This window comes from Cydia fagiglandana, chromosome 2, assembly GCF_963556715.1.
Source record: "Cydia fagiglandana chromosome 2, ilCydFagi1.1, whole genome shotgun sequence".
NCBI classification, from domain to species: Eukaryota; Metazoa; Arthropoda; class Insecta; order Lepidoptera; family Tortricidae; genus Cydia; species Cydia fagiglandana.
This window is the reverse complement of record NC_085933.1, coordinates 13193015-13216486: the sequence shown is the minus strand read 5'-3', so window position 1 is coordinate 13216486 and position 23472 is coordinate 13193015. Positions and strand designations below refer to the sequence as shown.

Below are 23472 nucleotides of genomic sequence, written 5' to 3'. Positions count from 1 at the left end.
CAGGCAACCAATATTATCCGAGACAATTCTAACAAACTCGAACACAATTAGGTTACGTTGTTTTATTACAGGGTTCCTATAGCCACCTTCTTCTGTATCTATGTGAAGTTTCAGCTCAATCGAATAATGAAAAGTGGGTCTAATTTAGGTATTTGACCCGAACAAACTTATTACATATAAAAGTTAACGACTTTATGAAAATATTCTCTGAAATTGTATACCAATTACCATGGTTATCAATTTATTGTGTTTACCAATCATTTACCTATACCTATATTATATATTTATCTATTGTGGCTAAATAATTAATATTATCTTTAAATACGAGCACCTGTATAGTGTTACTTTCATTCGATTCATTGTATTTCACTAATTGAAGTATACCCAACCTTCATTTAAAAGCCAAAATAATCTTTACATCTAAGGTGACTACAGATCCAACCTCCTAACGCCACGGATTGAGATATTAGATAAATTGCCTGATACGCACCATTCGGTATTGGAATTGAAAATGAAAACTGATAGGAATCACGCCATTAGGGATATTAATAATAGATTAGGTACTTACATACGTATAGAATTCGCTATGTAGGTAGGTATGTATATTTTGTACGCAACAACATGATATTGGTAATATTTCAGCAGTATTTACCTACTTAGATCACTATTGTAGGTAAGGGTGAGTCGTTTATACCGTAAGTACCAGTTACCTTAAGCGTGTTCAGTCAGTTTCAGTCATCAGTTTATAATTGCAAGATGAGCATCCTAAAATTCAATCTATATTATTATTGTTTTTTTTAACTAACCATGTTAATTAGGTATTTTGTTACTAAAAACACCAAAATATATATCAAGTAACTACAAGTTTGAATGCGTGAGTTCGTAAAGGTGGCCACTGACGAGTCCAACAGTCCAAATAGCGTGGCTGCAATCCAAAATCGGTCCGTGAATGTCAAAAATGTACAATGTTTAATATTAGGATGCCGTCCATTTGGACGAATCCATTGTAACGGCATCCATTTGGAAGCTTCGTCAGTGGCCTGCTTAAATTAAATAAAAATAGTTATTATAAAAATTTCGTGTTATCATTTGGGGTCGCTTTGTTTGACATTAAGTTTTAAGTCATAATGTACTATTTGTCATACTCGTTATATCATTAGTCATAAAACTGAAACCGTTAATTTCAGGATTTTCGTAAAATTATCCTATAGATAGATTAGGTTGAATTTGTTTTTTGGCAATCCTGAAAAGTTACGCGTTTCTGAACCAAACAAAACAAAAATGCGGACAAACAATAAGTACATTATGACTTAAAACTTTTTGGGCAAATTTATAGAGACCCTTATCATTCGAGTAAAGTTAGTGGTTTGCTTAAAATATTCATTGCCAATATGAAACTTATTTTCGGAAACACAACGAGAAAGACGAAACATGCCTTTTAAAAGCTTTAATTACATTCAATATAAATTCACCCTTCAAAACGTCCTTTGTTTGAGTTGCGCGAGTGAAATTGTTTCTTCTTGATAATAAATAACTTTGTCTAGACACAAGTAAATACGTTCAATACAAAAACTACGATAATGATCTTATTAAAATAATAAAGCTACAAAGAATTCTCGATAGATAACAGTTAAATAATTTCGTTAATCGGTCCAGAAGTTTAAATGTGTAGAGGTAACAAATAGTACAAGTTATTCCAGTTTTTGGGATTTAGGCACTTTTGGAACAAGTTTTGTGAAATTATTACCATTTAAATAAGAACTGGTTCTAATGATACCTATACAATTTACGTAAGTTTCTTGTTAGTTAAATTATTTTAAATAGGTATTTTATGACAAGCAGTGGTGGCCGAGTGGATATGACGCCCGACTTTCAATCCGGAGGTCGCGGGTTCAAATCCCGGCTCGTATCTACAGTTTTTCGGAACTTATGTACGAAATATCATTTGATATTTACCACTAGCTTTTCGGTGAAGGAAAACATCGTGAGGAAACCTGGCATATCTGCGAAGAAATTCAAAGGTGTATGTGAAGTCCTAATCCGCATTGGGCTAGCGTGGGGACTATAGCCCAAGCCCTCTCGCGCATGAGAGGAGGCCTGTGCTCAGCAGTGGGACGTATTTTATTCTGTTTTTAGTATTTGTTGTTATAGCGGCAACAGAAATACATCATCTGTGAAAATTTCAACTGTAGCTATCACGGTTCGTGAGATTCAGCCTGGTGACAGACAGACGGACGGACGGACGGACGGACAGCGAAGTCTTAGTAATAGGGTCCCGTTTTACCCTTTGGGTACGGAACCCTAAAAACGTAAACTGTAGTATATCACTGTTTAGTGTATTCTTGAAGCACTCCTTGCAAAAAAATACAAGAATAGAAGATATAGAACGTGTAGTGTGTACTTTGCGGTAGTTAAGTTGTTATTCTACAGTGTTATAAATATCATTAAGGTAACATCGATAACAGACATGTCGATAATTCATTTTGCCAATCACTTTATTTTGCTACAATATCTTCTATGTCTGCTCGTAATATAAATTATCTACGTTCTTTGTGTATTTTCAAGTTGTTAAATTTACCCGAATTTGGGAAACTTAATAGGAGCTCATTGCTGTCATAGTATAGATTTTATTTTTAAGTTCGATTTATGTAAAAGTACATAGACTGTATTAGGTACCCGATTACCCATTACATATTACATTTTCGTATTATTATGTACCTATTTAGTATAAGGTACTTAATATATATGAAGTAAATATTTTCGCGCTTCTCACTCCTGTAATAAATTTACTCTCATTGAAAACCTTTTCTGATCATTATATAATTATTTTTAAATTGGAAATATGACCCTATTAGTTTATAGGGTGACAAAAAACGAAATAAAAATATATTAAATTCTGTTGAATGAAATATAATATATTAAACCCAGTCAGTCTCAAATAACCACTTATCTAAAATCTATAAAAAAGGAAATATTGTAATTTGTTAAGTGTAATAATAGTAAGTAATAATTATTTATCTCGTATGATCACATTAAATGCTGAACGGGTCTTGGTTATGGTTGTCAAAATAAAATTTTACATGAACACATACTAACTCTAAACTCATAAACACATTGAATAGTTTCCAAATATACGTTAGCAGCCTTAGTTTTAGCCAGAGTTTCGTCTCTAGTGCAAAGCCTCGCGTAAGGAGATCTAGCGGATTTTTCTCAGCTCGAAAACTAGCTAAGTTTAGGATACTCACTAGGTATGTACGGGGCACTTTGCGACAAACTTAGACATTGAAAGTTCTGCATAGAATGGTAAATATGTGATGTAGGTATTGTGACATTTGTTTAAACTATAAGCATGAATTTATATTATATAAGAAATGTTAAAATTGTGACTTCAAAATAGTGGTTTTATATTTACATTTTGTTACCAATTTCTTGTAAGTACCAAACTAATACTGGTAGGTACTACTATGATCATATATTTTTTTAGTTAATCCTAGCCTCTTCTCTAACTCGATGTCAAACTATTCAAATAATACAACTTTCAACATTGTAACATCAAGGTATAAATCTCAACCATCTTTTAATATGCGCTGGTAAAGCGATACAATAGGTAATGGTCTGATTGTATCCTCGACCGTTTCATCAGTACCAATTTCAAATTTCAACTGAAATTCGAAAGCTGGTTTAATTCGTCTGAGTATCAAAGGCGCGATTTCTGCTGCTATTACTTAAATATGCGTAAGATTATAATTTAAGTTTAAGTATTTAATTTAAGTATTTTATTACGTTTTTACCCATTTGTGTTTTACAACATATTTTTATACACAATATTTCCATTTTACTTGTTGTCAAAAAATCCTTTTTAATAAAATAGATTCCTAACTCGATATGGTTTCCACGTTAAGCATATACAGACCACAACACCATATTTTATATCACGTAAGATGATACAGTTCGGTGAAAATATGTTGCGGCCTCGCTTGTCACGAGAAGGGTTTACAATGCCTCGACCCGGGTAACTAGCATGATGCATGTGAAAGAGGATTATCTGTGAGTGTCGGCTAATTGACAGGTATTATTTACTATTCACAATATAACTAATAGCAGAGATATATATATATATATATATAACTCCGTATAAGATAAATAAAGTCTAAGAAAAAAACGTGACTCGGAAATCAAGAAAAAGTCATTCTCGAAATGGAACAATAAAAATTAAAAATCATTTATCCGTAAACATATTTTGATTAATTTATACATTTTCAATTTTATTTTAAGTTTTAATCGTGTGTCGATAGATGGCAGTGAATGTACCGTGACTACAAAATTTACTTTGGCAATAGCCCTGTATACTATCTATTCTCTTTGCTAATAGAAAAAATATTTTAAAAGATACCCTGTCAATTGGTTACTTACCTGATCGTAGCATGAATTAAAAAATATGATGAAGGTTATTTACCTGATCGTAGCATGAATTAAAAAATATGATGAATAAAACGTTTAAAGCGAATTATTGTGGGTTTAAAAAAACGGGCTTAGGTTTTTAATGTTCTCATTATAATGGCAATAATACATATAGTTTTTTTAATGCTACATAAACAATATGCGCATGAAATATCGGAATACTTTTTAACTTTCATACGGCGATATAAATATGATTTTGATACGAGTATGATTTAGTTGAAAATATAGTACTAGGTATCGACAAAAAGTGATAATTAATTTTGCAATGCGCCCTACAAGAAAAACTCACTTTACATTTGATGGTTATTACAATAATTAAGTTAGGACGAAACTGAATGACGCCTTTCCATACAATCTAACAAGGGAAACTACCCCATTTTTCACGATCGGATATTAACATTTTAGAAATTAATTGTACACAATTTGGTGTATTTTGACTTTGATTTGAATTTAATTTTTATAATAATTTTAGTAAAATTATAATTATTAAAAATATAATATATGAAAAATAAAAATGTTATTTTACCTACCAATGTGCAATTATTTAGAGCAAAATCCTATCCTCATACAATTTATATTTTTTCATGCTAAAACTACACAACTACACAATCTACACATATCTATCTTTAACTATGTTTTAAATTCAGATCTGATACTGCGGCTTCAACTTTAGGGGAGAGTGGGGTGAATGTCTACTGTCCCGAACCGAAAGCTGAAGATGCATGTAATTTAATACAAGCTCAACAAAGATCGATGATATTGCGAAACTTTCAACGGAAGGAAGCAAACTAGATGCTTAAGTCGTTTAAAAGTGCAATTCGATACTAAGTTGTTCTAAAGAATTAGATTTTGACCGAAATTGTGCTATTATGATTTAACTTTTGAAAATATAATTATGTTTCGGACAATGCCAACTTTTGGACAGTTTAATCATTTATATTTGATAAGCTGACGCTTGTAATAAAAGTCTTACCGGGAGATATTTTCGTAATCTATGAATGACATGAATACTCACATACCTATACCATATTGGTCGATTCCCGGACTTGTTCACTATCCAATTAACAAACGTTACATGCTTACCACAAGTAAACGTGCTTTGACCAATATTCATAGTGCAATAAATTATGCTGTATTCGCATTAACAATAGGAAAAAAAAGATTAAATAGACATTAAATGTAGGTAAAAGTAACTAGTAATTATTTTCTGAAATGCAAGGGCAAGGTGCTTAGGAGATCAAATATTACATAAAGCCCGTCCACGAAAAAAAGTGGTCGGTGTTACAACGACAAATTAGAAAAAAAACTAAGAAAAACAATTTCATGGGCTATTTAAATTAAAGTTTTATTAGTGTTCTTTAAAATTAATAAACCTCCTGTTTAACAAATTAACACTGGTAAAATGCCCTGACTTTGCTTCGGACTCCTTCCATCAATCTCTGTACATCACTTTCGGTCACCTTTTTACATGTCGTATCCCACATTCTTTTGAACTGTTGCTCATTTGTAGCAATTTTACCACTATTTTTCAATTTTCTTTTCATTATTGCCCAATAATGCTCTACCGGCCGGAGTTCTGGGCAGTTTGGTGGATTTGCTAATTTCGGTACAAAGGAGATATTATTTTCAGTGTACCATTCTAAAACAGATTTGGCATAATGTGAGGACGCTAAATCAGGCCAGAATATGACAGGCTCGGTGTGGTTTCTTATAAACGGCGATAAACGTTTTTTCAAACACTCTTTCGTGTAAATGGATTGGTTAATCGTACCCGTAGTAACAAACGATTTGCTTTTTTGACCACATGTACAGATGGCTTGCTAGACAAGGAATTTTTTTGCAAATTTATCAAGTTTTTTTGTTGTAAATTTTTTATCGGCATTCCCTCTTTGATTTGCCACATAGAACTGCAAACCTGGTAATTGCTTAAAATCTGCTTTCACGTATGTTTCGTCGTCCATCAAAATACAACCAAACTTCGTCAAATATTTTGTATACAACTTTCGAGCCCGGGTTTTACATAATTTATCCTTTGTAGCATCGCGATTAGGAACTGTAGTTGCCTTGTACGATCGTAAACCTGCACGCTGCTTGATTTTTTGGACATACGATTTCGATACCTTACATTTTCTGGCGACGTAACGGACAGAGAGAGAGTTGGATTCTTCTTAAAATGCTCGATTACTTTTTTTGCCTTAGTTTTATCAGCAGGACCGCGTTTTCTACCCGAACCACCTTTTCTTGAAACAGACAATCTGGACTGATAATTAGCCAATACCTTTTGCACGGTTGACTTCGGAACTTTTAATAATTTGGCTAAGTTTCCTTGCGATATACCGACATTTTGGTTGTAGGTGTACACGATCTTTTTTCGGATGTCCAGTTGGCTAGACGACATTTTATAAATGTTACGAATTTATAAACTCCAAATAGCCCTAAACGATAGTTTATTCTTCCCGCTATTTAACAATCAAAGTGACAGATGTCAGTTGTCTTTTATTTTATATATTTTTTTTATTAAATGCTGACCACTTTTTATCGGGGACAGACCTTACAATGCATGCCCCTTTCCTCCGCTAGACCTACCGCGATATTAATAATTTAATATTCTCCGTAGTCCATAGGCTGGCGAAGTCCTTACTGAAATGACCATTAACAATATACCGGGTGTGGCCTGTAACACGAGCAAATAATTAAAACATAAATTGTACTCCTCAAAGGGTGACACTTTTAAAAATTATAAAGTATTTAGACTGCCTATTTTTCATACAAAATAAATATTGCCTTCAATGGACTCCATCGCCACGCCATATTATTTTGATTGACGTTGCTTGTCACGCCTTAAAAATAACAAAATTCGCAATACATTGCGTCTTAGAATAAATTTTAAAGTGTATTAAAAATCAAACCACAAGTTATTTTTAAAAGTCGCTGAACAAATGTTGGTCAGTATGAGGAGTACATCAGCCTACAGTTTAATTTTTTGCTCATATTACAGGCCACACCCGGTATAGTAAATAAATACTTCAAGGAATTCAAGTATTCGAGGCTAAATAAATATAGATTTTGAAAGGTTTTATCTCGGAAAGTATTAGACAAATATTGTAGCAAATTCAATCTACTTTAAAAAGTCTTGAAAATTTACGAATAAAAAACTAGCCCTTTAGCGTTATAATCGCCCAAATCAACAAAAATCCTAATATCTCGCGGTTTTTTAAATTTTTGACAAAGTTGCGTTCAGCGCTCGAGGTCACAAACTTGGATTATTCATTGGGCCAACATCATAAACAAGTCAGCAAAAAATCATTTCACGCAAATGAACCCCGTACTTCGAGGCGACAAAGTTAGGTACTAGATTAGAAGCGAATACAGCAAATATTCAATACAAGACGCTTTCAAATTTGAAATGGACAAATTACTCTTGTACTCAAACTTTGTCCGTCTTGTAAACGCTGCAAACTCGAACAGCACTTAAGATTGTGCCTAGGAATTCGGAAAAGTTCTGGTCTCTTGTAAAGCCACGCAGTGTGGTTGGCTACAACCTCGAATATTTATTTACTGGCGTAATAATCTTTTGGATTGGCTTGGCATAGCAGAAACCTAACTTATGAAAACTTGATTTGAAAGGCGAACTCTCAATGGAATAAACTAAGTAGATAGGATAGATATATAATAATTTGGTATCTTAATTAAATTGAATATAAAATTTGTCTTGATAAATTATGACTTCATCTGCAGTAATGCACTCAGCAAAATGAAGCTTGATGGCCTGATTTTGACATTTGCGGCAGCAATATACTCGACAGCAACGTAGCGCCGCTATACAGGCAGCGAACGAGTACCTAAGGCACCACTGGTCCCACCGCGAGCTAGTAAGCTATGAGCTATCGGCTATAAACACGAACAAAAGATAAGCACTCCCGTGTAAATAAAAGAGACACGGCGATATTTATAGTTACTCGCCCAGCGGTGAGCTCGCGGTGGGACCAGTGCCTTATGCTAGTTCAGTCTGAATACGAACTATATAACTTTAAACGGCGCTGGTGAGCCAGTGAGTTTATTCTAGTGTCTATTCTCTCTTCGGGTTTCTCAGCCAAAGTTGCAAAAATGTAATCACAACCATCTTAATAAGTATTTGTTTTTCCATAAGTACTGTCGCAGCCATTTTACTCTGAATCTAGACAGTACTTATGATTATGTATATTTAAATGCAGTTTTATATATAGGATGCATTTTATAAGCTGCTAAATAATTTTATAAAATAAAGGCGAAGTATTTTTATCAGGGCACGAGCTGTTTCAGATGACGAATCGTGTTAATTTTATTTATTTAAGGCTCGACTAGACAACGACTACGCTGTTCTGTTATCCACCCTAGAAGATCACAGTATTATGCCAATTGGAATTCTGCCAAATATCATTCTACGGATATAAAAATATAAAGACGGCCGGGTAAGGAAGGAATGTTATGTTAAAATAGCTGTTGCCCGCGACTTCGTCCGCGTGGAATCCTAACTTCAACATTTTACATCTTTAGTACCTATAATTTTCATATCCAAGCAATGTTGAAATTAAGTACTTTTCTTTTTTAGCAAGTTGTATGAAGTTTTAACTCAAGTGGATTTTGATGTTGGTTGCTGAAATTACTTTTCTTGTATTCTCATAATAGGTACCTATGCCCTTATACAAAGATTCAAGTTCCGCACTCACAGAATATCTGATCTCCATACAAACTTTCAACCCCTTTCTGAAATTAGTTTTCTTGTATTTGAATTTGATACTTTTTTACAAAGTTTCAAGTTCCTAGGGGTTGAATTTCCAAAAACGTTGCAATTACTTTTTTTTGTAATCGGCTATTATGTCTTTCTAAGAAGTTTCAAGGCATTTGTAATGGATTCAAACTTTGAACCCCATTTTAACCCTGTTAGGGTATGAATTTTACAAATCGCTGAAATCACTTTTATTGTCTTCTAATAACATCCCCAAATACAAAGATTCAAATCCCGCGCTCGAATAAATGTATGACATCCATACAAACTTTCAACCCCGTTTTCACCACCATAGGGGATGAATTTTCAAAAACACTGAAATTAATTTTCTTGTCTTTTAATTTAATACCTCTTTACAAATTTTCAAGTTCCTAGCTTCAAATAAAATTTGCACCTCAAGACGAAATTTCATCCCCTTTTTAACCCCCTTAGGGGTTGAATTTCCAAGAACGTTGGAATTACTTTTTTTGTAATCGGCTTTTATGCCTTTCTAAGAAATTTCAAAGCATTTGTAATGGATTCAAACTTTGAAACCCATTTTAACCCTGTTAGGGGATGAATTTTACAAAACGCTGAAATTACTTTTATTGTCTTCTAATAGTATCCCCAAATACAAAGATTCAAGTCCCGCGGCTAAAAAAATGTTTGATATCCATACAAATTTTCAACCCCTTTTTCACCACCTTAGGGGATGAATTTTTAAAAACGCTGAAATTAATTTTCTTGTATTTTAATTTAAAACGTTTATACAAAGTTTCAAGTTCCTTGCTCAAAATAAAATTTGCACTCCCAGACGAACTTTCATCCCGTTTTTAACCCCCTTAGGGGTTGAAATTCCAAAAAAGTTTCAATTACTTTTTTGTAATCGGCTATTATGCCTTTCTAAGAAGTTTCAAAACCATTTGTAATGGATTCAAACTTTCAACCCCTTTTTAACCCTGTTAGGGGATGAATTTTACAAAACGCTGAAATTACTTTTCCTGTCTTCTAATATTATCCCTAAATACAAAGATTCAAGTTCAACACTCGAAAAAATGTTTGATATCCATACAAATTTTCAACCCCTTTTTCACCACCTTGGGGGATGAATTTTCAAAAACGCTGAAATTAGTTTTCTTGTATTTTAATAATATATCTTTAACGAAGTTTCAAATTCCTAGCTCAAAAAAAAACTTTAAACCCATACAAACTTTCATCCCCTTTTTAGCCCTGTTAGGAGATGAATTTTACAATACGCTGAAATTACTTTTATTGTCTTCTAATAATATCCCCAAATACAAAGATTCAATTCCCGCGCTCGAAAAAATTTTTGATATCCATACAAACTTTCAACCCCTTTTTCACCACCTTGGGGGATGAATTTTCTAAACCGCTGAAATCAGTTTTCTTGGATTTAAATTTGATACATTTTTACAAAGTTTCAAGTTCCTAGCTTAAAATAAAATTTGCACTCGAAGACGAACTTTCATCCCCTTTTTAACCCCCTTAGGGGTAGAATTTCCAAAAACGTTGCAATCACTTTTTTTTGTAATCGGCTATTATGCCTTTCTAAGAAGTTTCAAAGCATTTGTAATGGATTAAAATTTTCAACCCCTTTTTAACCCTGTTAAGGGATGAATTTTACAAAACGCTGAAATTACTTTTCCTGTCTTCTAATAATATCCCTAAATACAAAGATTCAAGTCCACCACTCGAAAAAAATTTTGATTTCCATACAAATTTTAAACCCCTTTTTCACCACCTTAGGGGATGAATTTTCAAAAACGCTGAAATTAGTTTTCTTGTATTTTAATAACATATCTTTTTACGAAGTTTCAAATTCCTAGCTTAAAAGAAAACTTTAACCCCATACAAACTTTCATCCCCTTTTTAACCCCCTTAGGGGTTGAATTTCTCAAAATCGCTTCTTATCTCTTGTACACTTTATAAATGCAATCTGGTGTGCAAATTTCAACTTTCTGGCTTTTGTAGTTTCGGCTCTGCGTTGATGAATCAGTCAGTCAGTCAGTCAGTCAGGACACTTGCATTTATATATATAGATAGACTATTTTTTGACAGTGCGGCTTTTGTTGACATTAACCCAAGTTCTCACGTATGGGAGTAATCTGATAAAATATAAATCATTTTGTTATTAGTGTTCCGTACAAAACTTTGTTCACGGAACACTTATTGTAGCGGAAGCAGTTATAAAGTTGACCCAAAATTTTTTTATTAAGCTATGTGCTTCATCACATATGTTCCTTGAGTAATTCTAAGCATTTCAAGCCTGGGAGGCAATAAGAAATGTGTGTCTACTCGGATTTGTAATGGATTCAAACTTTCAACCCCTTTTTAACCCTGTTAGGGTATGAATTTTACAAAACGCTGAAATTACTTTTCCTGTCTTTTAATAATATCCCCAAATACAAAGATTCAAGTCCCGCGTTCGAATTTTTTTTTGATATCCATACAAACTTTCAACCCCTTTTTCACCACCTTAGGGGATGAATTTTCAAAAACGCTGAAATTAGTTTTCTTTTATTTTAATAATATATCGTTTTACGAAGTTTCAAATTCCTAGCTTAAAATAAAACTTCAACCCCATACAAACTTTCATCCCCTTTGTAACCCCCTTAGGGGTTGAATTTCTCAAAATCGCTTCTTATCTCTTGTACACTTTATAAATGTAATCTAGTGTGCAAATTTCAACTTTATATCTTTTGTAGTTTCGGCTCCGCGTAGCAAAAATCTCCAACCAAATTTTTCACCTTTTTACGTTTTTCTTGTAAAATTACTATGAAACTGAAAAAAACAAATATCAGCAATGAATTCTACGTCTTTGGTTTATACGAAAATGATACCAAACTTGCCCTAGTACCCACCAGAATCAGAATAGATTTTTTTTAAAGATGACGGGTGGCGGCCGTCTTTGTACCCCACCCTCCCCCCCACTCCAGGCTAGAAATGCTTAGAATTACTCAAATATCAGATGTGATGAAGCTCATAGCTTAATAAAAAAATTTTGGGTCATGTATGGCAGCGTTACATAACTGATTCCAGTATTGATTTCGAATAGGCTACCTTGACACACATTGTTAGATAAAATAATTTATGAAATCATAACAAACATTAGAAAAATATGAAACTATAGGAAATATTTCGGGAAAACTTTATCATTTCACTACTACCTATTAGTAAAAAAAAGGTAAGTACCTACCGCGAAAAAAAATCTTTTAAGCCTTTAGACATTATACAAACCAAAAAATGCATCCAAGGTAAAACTTGTATAATATAAAACGAACCCACTGATTAAAAAAAAACATGTCATGCAACAGGCTGAAACACGGTTCCAATTTATGAAATAGGTAAGAGAAATACAGTGTACGAATTTCGAACTGTAAATGTAACATTTGCGGCACACAAAAGAGCGAGCTAATAAGAATCTGCATTGTTCACGCAGCGTTTGTAGCCCACTTGGTGGGATTACTGCGTCGCCTCTTAATTAGAAGTTTAATTACTTAGTACGAAGTATATACAATACGATATACACGCCATTTAGTTATTAAGCTGTTTGTGTCATTAGTTGGGAATTGTTATTGTATTGTAGTCATGTTACTATTCATTAATACAATAATATTTGATGGTTACGAGCGTGATGGGCATCTTTGCGTCCGGAAGGGGACGGGACGAGTTGTTTGACTAAGTGCTTTTTTGAGGCTTTGTTTAGTTTAGTCATAGTTAATTTTAATGCAATTGTTATAAAAACATGTAAAGTATTTTTAGTTAAATGTTTTTTTTTACATTTGAAAGGTGATTATTAAAGAATAATGTTATAATAGTTTGCTTGGTTAAATTTTAGGTCATGTTGTAACAGATGTCAAATATGTTTTCAACAAAGTCCACAGGGAATTATACATGATAAGCTATAATTATCTATGTATAACATTTAACATAGGTAGTGATTATGGTTCTATGTGACTGCGGATGGAGTTAGTGGAAAGGCTAAAAACAATTGCCGTTGCTAAATATGGAAGATCTCCTCATATAAATACGAGTATCTTCTTACCCACATATTGCGCCAAACCCGTTTCTACTCAGTGTTAAGTTAACCCTCCAAGTTCTTAATTAAACAGCTAAGCACAGTTCTGTTGGAAAATCACGCTAACTCAGAGTGAACATCAGTCGAAGCGTGTACTTGTGTGGCGAACGTGTGTAGTCATGACATACTAACCGCTTGTTTGTCAAACAACATTGACTGATATACGCATCACCGAGCCTGTAAACTATTTAGCTGATCCGACCAGGACCAGTTTTTGTCAACTTATACGTGAACATACCCTGGGGTTATGGGTGCGGGAATATTTGGTAGAACACCAAATAATTTGAATAAAGAATTTGGTTTGGTTTGGTAGTGGTTTGGTGGTTTGGTTTGGTGGTAGATACTTGAATAGTATTTATCATCAATCATAAGAGAAGTTTTTGTGCGAGGAAGTTACTGTCCTGTGAGCTCTCAGTACACGCTACGCTACGCGTGTACACGCTATCCAATTACGTATATATCTGATTGATTTCTCTAAATCGGCTCGGTTACGTTGGACATAGGGACTTCATTAAAACGATAAATTACAACCGTATTTTTATGATAAAATGATACTCGTCAAAAGCTTACGAGTATAACTAATAAAAAATATATGAAACCTCGCAAGCTGTATTTTCTCCGTAAAAACTTATGATATACCCGGTAGGTGTAGACTGTATAGAGCCAATTTTGTCATTTTTATATGCCTAATTGAAACACTAATTAAAAAAAACCTAACCAAATCATAGCAGAACACAAAATATTGTTAATTATAATGCAATACTCTTTATTGCACACTTCCATAACACAAATCTCAATAATGAAAACGATACAAGTAACAATTTTAAAAGTAGAGGGAACACAATCGGCGATCTTACCACCTTATTCGTTATTAGGTATTTACTTAATTATGTACCTATTTATTTATTTATATATTTTTATTTTAGATGTGTGAATGCAAAATTATCTAGTGTTTCTTTGTAACATTTATGTCAACTTTGTAAAATTAGGATTTCAATCATATAAAATGACAGATTGGCTTTGCACGGGATCTCATAACTTTTTACGGTGAAAAATTGCGTGCGAGGCTTGATGTATCTGTTTACATTATATGTTTTTGATGGGATCTCATTTCTTATTCGGGTAGTTCTCTTTTTATCCTCCCTCCGCTTTTAAATTTTGATAGCCGGAAAGATACGTCAGTTTGCAGATGTTATTAAATATAGGCTATTTGGTTCTATCAGTTTTGTAGTAACTTGTGCTGTACAAGTGACATTCATAAATACTACCAACCTTAACCTACTGGCTGTAAAAAGAGGTCAATGGCGTTAATTAAAGAATTACGATTTTAACCTGGTTACCAAGGAAAATACCTACAGAGAAATAAAACAAAATATGGCCATCATTGACAAACTTTCGTAACTAACGTAAATGTGAAATGCCAACTCGAGGTAGCCACTAAAGTAGGTAACTAATGTTAATTTCACTGTATCACAAGTAAGAAGGTAGTCTTTTTGAAGCAAAAAAATCATACATTTAAGGGTTGAGTTGCTAATTTAAAGGTTAAAAAATGTAGTCGGTAACACCTTTTCTGATGTTAAACGAATTGATCGTCAATGATTCGTCTATAAAAGTATGAACATTACTTTAATTTACAATCTGCACAAGATGTTTGTATTATAATCATCGATGATACTCGTATTAGCTGGGCAGTATGTAAACAATAACATTGCATTGAAATTACGTCAACAGAGACTGAACTAACAATCTGATTGATTCGTCAGCATGTACAGTTAGCAAAACCATTAGCTTAGCACCCCTGCATGTGCAGTTTGTATGCAGCGATTCTAAGCTAATAACTTGGCTGATTGTACATCGGAATATGATAATTTAAAAGCTATTGTAATACGCATTTATCGCGAGCTAAATCACTCTTGTACGAATTAATATTCCAAATTATTCCGAATAAATTCCAAAATTGAACCACGAGCCCAGGCGAGTGGAACGAAAAGTGGAATCTTGAGCGTTGGGACACATCGCTGGCCCAATATTACAGGGTTCTATGTTTCACTTTTATCGAACTGAAATTTGAACATTGTCATAGTGATAGTAAGTCGAATTTCAACTACATATCTTGAAAATGTGACATAGAACAGAACTCTGTTATATTGGGCCAGCGATGTGCAGTAAACAGATCTAGGTATACCACAAAACCCGCATCATGACAGGTACTCGTATTAGCATTAATTAAGTCAGTCACTCGAATAAATTATTTCAAACAGAATCACACAATAATTTTCGGCTTTTGATAAAACTAATCATCTGCTGCCATATCCAAATTTGAATGAACAAATAAGACAATTAATTTATCTTTATAGGTATAGCCAAAATGAGCATCTGAAAATTAAATTTTGCGGTTATAATTATCTCACCGTTTAATGAACAAGCACGTTCGCTTTGGGTATGATCTCCAATTAAAACTTTGCCATTGTTGAAAATGTCAACCCAATTTACTCACACGAGACATAAAACAGCAAAAACGTTTGTGATATTAGACTTATGGTGGATAAATGTCGAAATTAAAGGCTCGTTATGGTTTGACTAAAAGACCGTCTTTCGGAAAAGAATTGGTTCCATTTGGTTTATAGCTCAATTAATCAGAGAAGGTAAACGCGGCCTTACGAGGTAAATAGAATAAAAAAATATTGACGGCTTAGACATGAAAGATGAAAGCGTGTTCTAAAAATCTGCATATATTTACTGTTGTAATAATTGTATAAAAAGTATATGATTCATAGAAACATTGATTATTATGTTATACCTGCTACAAATACAATTATTATGCCCACTTGCACCATCCCATTAACCCGGGGTTAAGCGGTTTAACCGTCAACCCGGTGTCAAATTGTACTGGTAACCATGGTAACGCAAGGATTAACCGGTTAACCCCGGGTCAGTGGAATGGTGCAAGTGGGCCTTAGGCAATTAAGTTAAAATGATCATCAAGAGGCCGTAGGCCGCCACTGTGTTGATTTTTTTATATTTAGAATACTGCCAGCCAGCAATGCGTGTTATCGACATGCAGTATACCTATTATCCAGGCATGATCTAATTTGAACGTAGCAGGGTAGACGGCAGCTGCTCTCTATTGATGTTCCTATTATATCGGAAATAGTGACATAAGCGGCAAACTTCCAGCGACTTTAAATCAATATTATCATGTAGTCTTTTTAAGGGTTTCACAGCCAAATTGGCAAAAATCTTTTCATTAATTTATCTTTATCTGTCCGCCTTTTGTGCCCTGTTAGTTTTTCTAGAATTGCGCAATCAGGAAAGTTTTTTTGAAACCGTTCGTCCATATAATATAATAGCACATTATAAATAATATGGCCAATTACTAAACAGTGTTCCATAAATATTTCCCGATATTATCTACAATCAATTGTAAAATAAAATATGAAAGAGAAGGAAATAAATATGGAAATAATTATAAAGTAAATCTGACATTATTGCGACTCCATGCCTTATAAATTTGTTAAAATAAATACTTATAGATATACATAAGAAAGGGTCCTCATAATCTGCAACCTGAGGCATGTTGCTTAAATTTCATTCCGAAAAACTTCAGAAAAGAGATTAAAAGATATTACACAAGCTTTTGACCGTCTCAAGCTAAAATTGCAATCTGAAGAACTTACTAAGTCGTTTAATAGTAACAATAATTGCCCGCGCGACCGGTGCCGTTGGCTTCAAAAGTGTCTTCATTTCAAAATAGGTATTTCTAAACCATTTTAATAATACCAAAGGTCAAATTTTACAGCGTACGAATGTTACTTATGGCTCCTATAATATTTGTATAAGTTATAGACTTATAGTAGCTAATTAAGTTACTGCGATCTTCATACTCGTATAAGGACTAAATAGGTACTTAAAAAATATATTTAGCCTGATAATCAGGTAAATCATTTCCGACATCCGAATTGTCTATGGAAATTCAAAGCTAAATCAAAATAACTTTAACATATTATACTATATATTTAAATAAAAACTAAATATGCACATTTTATAATTTTTTATAGGTACTTTATTGTATTTAAGTGAAATGATATGAAATCAATATGTTTATTCACAGCATACATAAACATAAGTACCTATAAAAAAACTGTATGGCGCAAGTCGGATTCGCGTACTAAGGGTTCCGTCAGTCATACTTTTTTTTTACATTTTTTAGGATTCTGTACCCAAAATGGCAAAAAGGGAACCCTTCGTTTCGACATGTCCGTCTGTCTGTCGTGCGGTCTGTCTGTTCGTATGTCACATCCATTTTACTCGAAAACTTTTAAGTTATATTTTAATGAAATTCAAAACAGGAGTGTGTGCGTATATATTATATAATAATTATAATTGATTGTATTTTCCTCGATATGAATGTCTCAGTGTAAATCAAGATTATTCTCCAACCATAATTTTCCCGCTGTGAAAGAAAGAAATGCCAATTTCCATTTAAATGATAAACCTGCCGTATTTTTGAATCATCCTCCCTTACTGAATTTCGTTAAAAGCAAAACATTATTATCTACGCGGCCCGTGAGGCTCATCTCCTGAGAGATTATGTGAAGTATTATTTTATAAAAAATTCAAAACAAACGAAGAGCATTTTTTCTACGATGATTACGTATTTGAGAGTCTGCCAAATGGGTCAATGACACAGTTAATCCACAGTATACTAGACTGTTAGACGTCTGCGTTCCAATTTCCTCAATAGCTGACAGATATGTCGTAAATTCTGAACAGAAGCAGACATCAAGGGCAAAGCGTTTTAACAGAACAGCAATCTGTAGAAGGTTGAAGGATTTTAACAAAGAAAATATACTCGCCATTTTTATACTAGTACCGTATAAGTGATGAATTTACTACTATATTTTAAACTAGCAACCTTTGCACGGGTTACACAAAACCTTAACAAAATATACACCTACTTCTTCCACAATGTATTTATACTTTTTTTTTTTTTTTAAGTTTTCAGAAAGTTATTATTTATTCATCAAATACAAATCAAAGTCAATATTAAAATCTACTTAAATAATTTACATACAATTTCCTAACTTAAAATCTAAACATATTACTAATATACTATCCATTTATACGTTTGTAAATGTTATATTTGTAGTGAGTTGGATGATTAGTCCTTTAAATAAAAAAAACCGGCCAAGTGCCAGTCGGACTCGCATTTCTAGGGATCCGTACATAAGTCCGACTGATAAAATGGTCATTTATTTTGCTATTTTCTTAAATATCTTCGAACTTGTGTATTTTAAAATTATAAAAAAATGTGCAGCTTTGGGTCACTAATTTACATATGTGTACCAAACAACTTAATTGGTCCAGTAGTTTCCGAGAAAATAGGCTGTGACAGACGGACAGACAGACAGAAAATTCTAATACATTTCTTTACTAAGGTAAGTATGTATAAGTAGCTATATTTTAAAATTATACTTAGCACATTTTTTGCTGCATTGCATTAAACGTAGTTTAAATTTCTTTCGAGTAAGCATATAGTTTCTTTAAGTCAAAAAAGGATGAACACACGAAGAGTTTGGAATTAAGTGCAGCTCATGTTAGAATTTATTTAAAGTTTCCCCGTTTCCGCTTGTATGTTAACAGAACTTTATAACAAGTACAAACACTAACGATTCAGTCTGTATTTATTTTATTTCTTGCTAAACTCTGTATATTTAGTGCTTATTTTTAACATGCATTACTTTTTGCGAGCTTCATGTGCGCACTTAGGCCGCGAGGTCGAAGCCTGTGTCCTGATGGAGGACTAAAAGCTCATAGATGTTTCTACTAGTAATTCGTTGTTGTTCCTTGCACAACTACCTATCTACACCCTAATAATTTGAATCCGTATAATTTTATTGCAATAAAACGTTATTATTGCTATATATAATTTAATACCAATCTTTTGATCCTTTATATTATACTGGATTTCGATACAGTTAAGTTAATGCCATTTTGCGATGTCGTGATCGTCAAGAATAGGTACACCCTCAACAACGCAGATTGAAAGAACTAATATGGTTTCTCGACGCGTCACGCGCAGAATTTCATATAACCACGAAGGAAAGGGGACGGTAATGAGACACCCATTTGTCTTCTTTAAGGCTTCACCAAAATATTCCTGGAGTAACGACGTCTTTTCTCATAGCTGACGCGATTTAAAAGCTACCATAAAAATATCAATCTGTTTAGAGGTTTTTTTCGTCGACCAACGTGTGGCCGGCTGATTCTTGAATATTTGCGTAGACGTGTAGATTAAAGCACCACAAATAAACGGCTCAAGAGCACCACCGGTGGTAGACAGGTGTAAAAAAATAACGCAAGACAAAACGAAATTAGAATTTGTCCGGAACCATATAGCGGGTGTGGCCTGAAACACGAGCAAATAATTAAAACATGGATTGTACTCCTCAAACGGTGACACTTTTGTTCAACAACTTTTAAAAATTATGAAGCATTCAGACTCCCTATTTTTCATACAGAATAAATATTATCTTCAATGGACGTCATCGCCACGCCATTATCATTGTGACTGACGTTGTTTGTCACGCCTTAAACATAACAAAATTTGTAATACATTGAGTCTTAGAATAAACTTTACACTGTAAAGTTTACAGTGTATTAAAATTCAAACCACAAGTTATTTTTAAAAGTCGCTGAACAAATGTTGGTCAGTATGAGGAGTAAAGCTTACGGTTTAATTTTTTGCTCATGTTACAGGCCACACCCGGTATGTAAACATCGATTTAGTGTAAGTAGTTAATTTAACTAAAGACACCTATGTTTATTAAGTCAGATTACAAAAAGCATTAGCTTTATGAACTATGATCCTTAACTTGCACATCATTTTAGGTTTCGTTAAGCGTACGAATATTGTACCTATTAAGATACACATACCTACCAAATGTGTACTTATCTTTACAAGGCACTTATCGTGTTGATAAATTTACGACTGTTAGAACTCACCACCATGGCATCCCAATCGTTAGTGATTCCCATAAATTTCCGCCCAGATCGTGTAAGTAGGTACCTTTCGACATCGATAGCGAATACCGCTATAAGGAAACCTCAATCTCTATTATTTATAACCAGAAGGAAACATAAAACTGAATGTTTACATTGTACCGATATGAGCATAAAGGGGCGTCCTAGAAAAACTATCATAAAACGCATTACCCTCCTTCTGGGACCGCCGTGATGGGATAATCGTCGATGACGCCGTATAAATATTAAGGGCTTATAGGTCATACACATACGATCGATGTAACATAATTGTACTTATACGTAATTTGTATATTAATAACCTGCATGAAATGAAATAACGAAGTACACCATTAATCCAAATTCGGGGTTCATTTAAAACCCACTTCATTGTGTTTTGATATTTCGTCGAAACGCTTGTTTTCCTCATAATATTAAAATATATTTATTTAGTCACTTTTCTGACAAAAATTAAGAGCATAATTAGGTAATGACATCGCTCGCTTACTAGTTTCGCCTAACCAAGCCTAACTTAATATAAAGTAGTATAAGAACTAAAAACAACCGTGAATTGGATGATTAGTTCTTTAAAGAAAAAAATACCACTGTATTATTTCTTTATCTAATTTTGAGTTTTCAAAGAGTAATCTGTGTTTTCGTCCTTATTAACATTGCGTGTCGCTATTACACAACGTTGAAACTTAAAAGCTTAATACATATAAGCTTCTTACTCGTACACCTCAGGTTTAAGGTACGTGCGAAAACTCACATACTGGCTGCGACCAGGGGACCGATTTTTGAAATTCGACCACTCGGTTTCGTGTATTTCGTTAAATGATATCTCCGCTACTAGGCGTTTAAATTCTACTAATATAATTGAAATCGAGTGGTCAATACAACTAGATTCCTCGATCGCTCGTATTTCAAAAATTTCAATTTCGCCGTTTTCCACCGATTTTCGAATGACGAAATCGAGTGATCGAAATTCAAAAATCGGCCCCCAGCTCTATTTAAGCTACAGATATTTACATACTTAGTATGATATGACCACGCCTGGTAGGTACCCTCTTTGACTAATAACTTAACCATATGCTAAGCTTTTAGTACCTAAATATGTACTTTAGGGGACACCCAGTAATCACTTAAAAGTAATATGATTAGGATTACAACCATTAAAACAGAAGCTAAGGCGCAATAGTTATTTACGATACAAGTGCGAACAATAGGAAATTCGCAACGAGTGATAATTAGCGATAGTTAGCAGATTACGATTATGACATTAGGTACTTGATTTCTTGACTCAGACGTCAAAACGAGATTTTGTTTTATCAATTTTCAAAATTAATGTTTTCATCAAGCGTTAACCAAGAACCGCAACTTCCACCAAGAAAAATTAAAGAAACATGCCAGAAATGCAAATGTTTATTCCCAGGCAATTTTTCTTAAAAAGGATTTATTTTGTTTGATGTTTAAATGTACAAAAGGAATTAATTCAGGTTTATATTCTGTTGACGAAGTTCACTTCTGCCCACCAAATAAACCCAACCCGTGGATAAGGTAACTGACTCCAAAATAAAATACAATGGAGAATAAATATAAGGCTACCAGAAAGGGTTTTTATTTGTGTACTTACTTATACAATCGCCTCTGTGTGCTCGTACGAATATGTATATATCTGCGGACAAATAAAGATAAATTTGAAAAAGAGGATTTCAATGATTACTATGTACTTATGCGACAAAAATATTCTAACTACATATACGACTTTTTGTGACATACAGGTACTGACTAAGGTAAGGACAATACGTGTACTTACTCAAATAAAAGTAAAATTTCTTTTCACCGGACCAGCTCGCAAATTAGGCTTACTTTGCACTTCAAAAACTGACAGCAAAGTTGCATTTTATTCACACGTGAGGCAAAGTAATCAAATACAAATTTTGAGTTGTTTTCTTATGTTTGCTGGTAGAATTGACTTTTAAATGATTATTATGGGTGATAAATATTTAATAACATCCATTTGGATTTGATTTTGTTTGATATTTTACATTTAATATTTGCTTCGGGTTGGTGTGGTGAAAAATTTTGTGTTTCACTTGTATTTTTCGCTACTCTCGTGGTTCAATTTTGGAATCTTTCGCTTGCTCGGGTATCAATATTAGCACGAGCGGTTAAACAACAACTTTGCCCCCTTGTAAAACCATTAAGTATTGTACAAATCTCATTTTAAAGAACCTGATAGTTGCGAGTCATCAGATACCATAAGTGAAAATAATATTAAAATAGGTGTATCGTGATTTCATTTAAATTTTTATTCGTATTTCACTAATTAAAATTTAATATATTTTTGCTGATAGTATAGACACTATCCTGAATAATACAATTAAGAAACACACCTTAATTAAATGTCAATTCGATAGTGCAAATACGCCTTTTTATAGTATAAACAGATCGCTTCTTCTTTATCTGCTCTTGTACCCTGAACATTGTAAAAAGAACCTTTCCTTTTAAGAAATAAAACGTAGTAAAAGTGCAGTTTCAACTTTTATTCAAGTCTCCCCAACCTCCATTTTCTACACTATCCTCAATTGATATAATAAAACGCGATAGCAACTTTAATTTTATCTTAAAGGGCCTACTGATTAACAGCCCGCCGGACGGTATCGGCCTGTCAGTTAGAACAAAATTTTGACAGTTCCGAACCACTGACATGCCGATACCGTCCGCGGTGGACTGTTAATCAGTGGGCCCCTTTAGGTTCTACAGTTAAATGTATGGTTATCTATATAAATATACTTAAGCGTTCGCAAATACGGCAATTACATATTACTCGCAGTAAATCCATCTCGCTTGCATTATTTAGAAGCACGAGAAAAATGAATGGGCGAATATTGTCAAAAGGAGATCAAATATTTAACATTTATATGGTCAAGCAGATCTTGTCAGTAGAAAAAGGCGGCAGAAAAATATATTTCTACTGAAAAGATTTGCTTGACCATCTATATTTATAAACGTTAGACTGCGTTATCTATCGGAACGATGAGTCCTTTCGATGGTAACGCAGGCGATGTCAGTTTTTAGGTACCTAGCCTTGGATGGTTTCAGCTGTTAAACTGGAAATCGTAATGCAAGACAAAAAAAAGTA

At 33.5% G+C, this 23472-nt stretch overlaps 1 protein-coding gene across 1 annotated transcript in view; it reads right to left on the bottom strand.

The window, feature by feature from the left end:
• LOC134676329 (angiotensin-converting enzyme-like protein Ace3) overlaps positions 1-23472 on the bottom strand; it is a 144272-nt gene that overhangs the window by 38048 nt on the left and 82752 nt on the right. The window contains exon 3 of the mRNA XM_063534701.1: positions 21961-22002. The gene's annotated coding sequence lies outside the window, so the exon portion shown is untranslated. The remainder of the gene's footprint in view (positions 1-21960; positions 22003-23472) is intronic.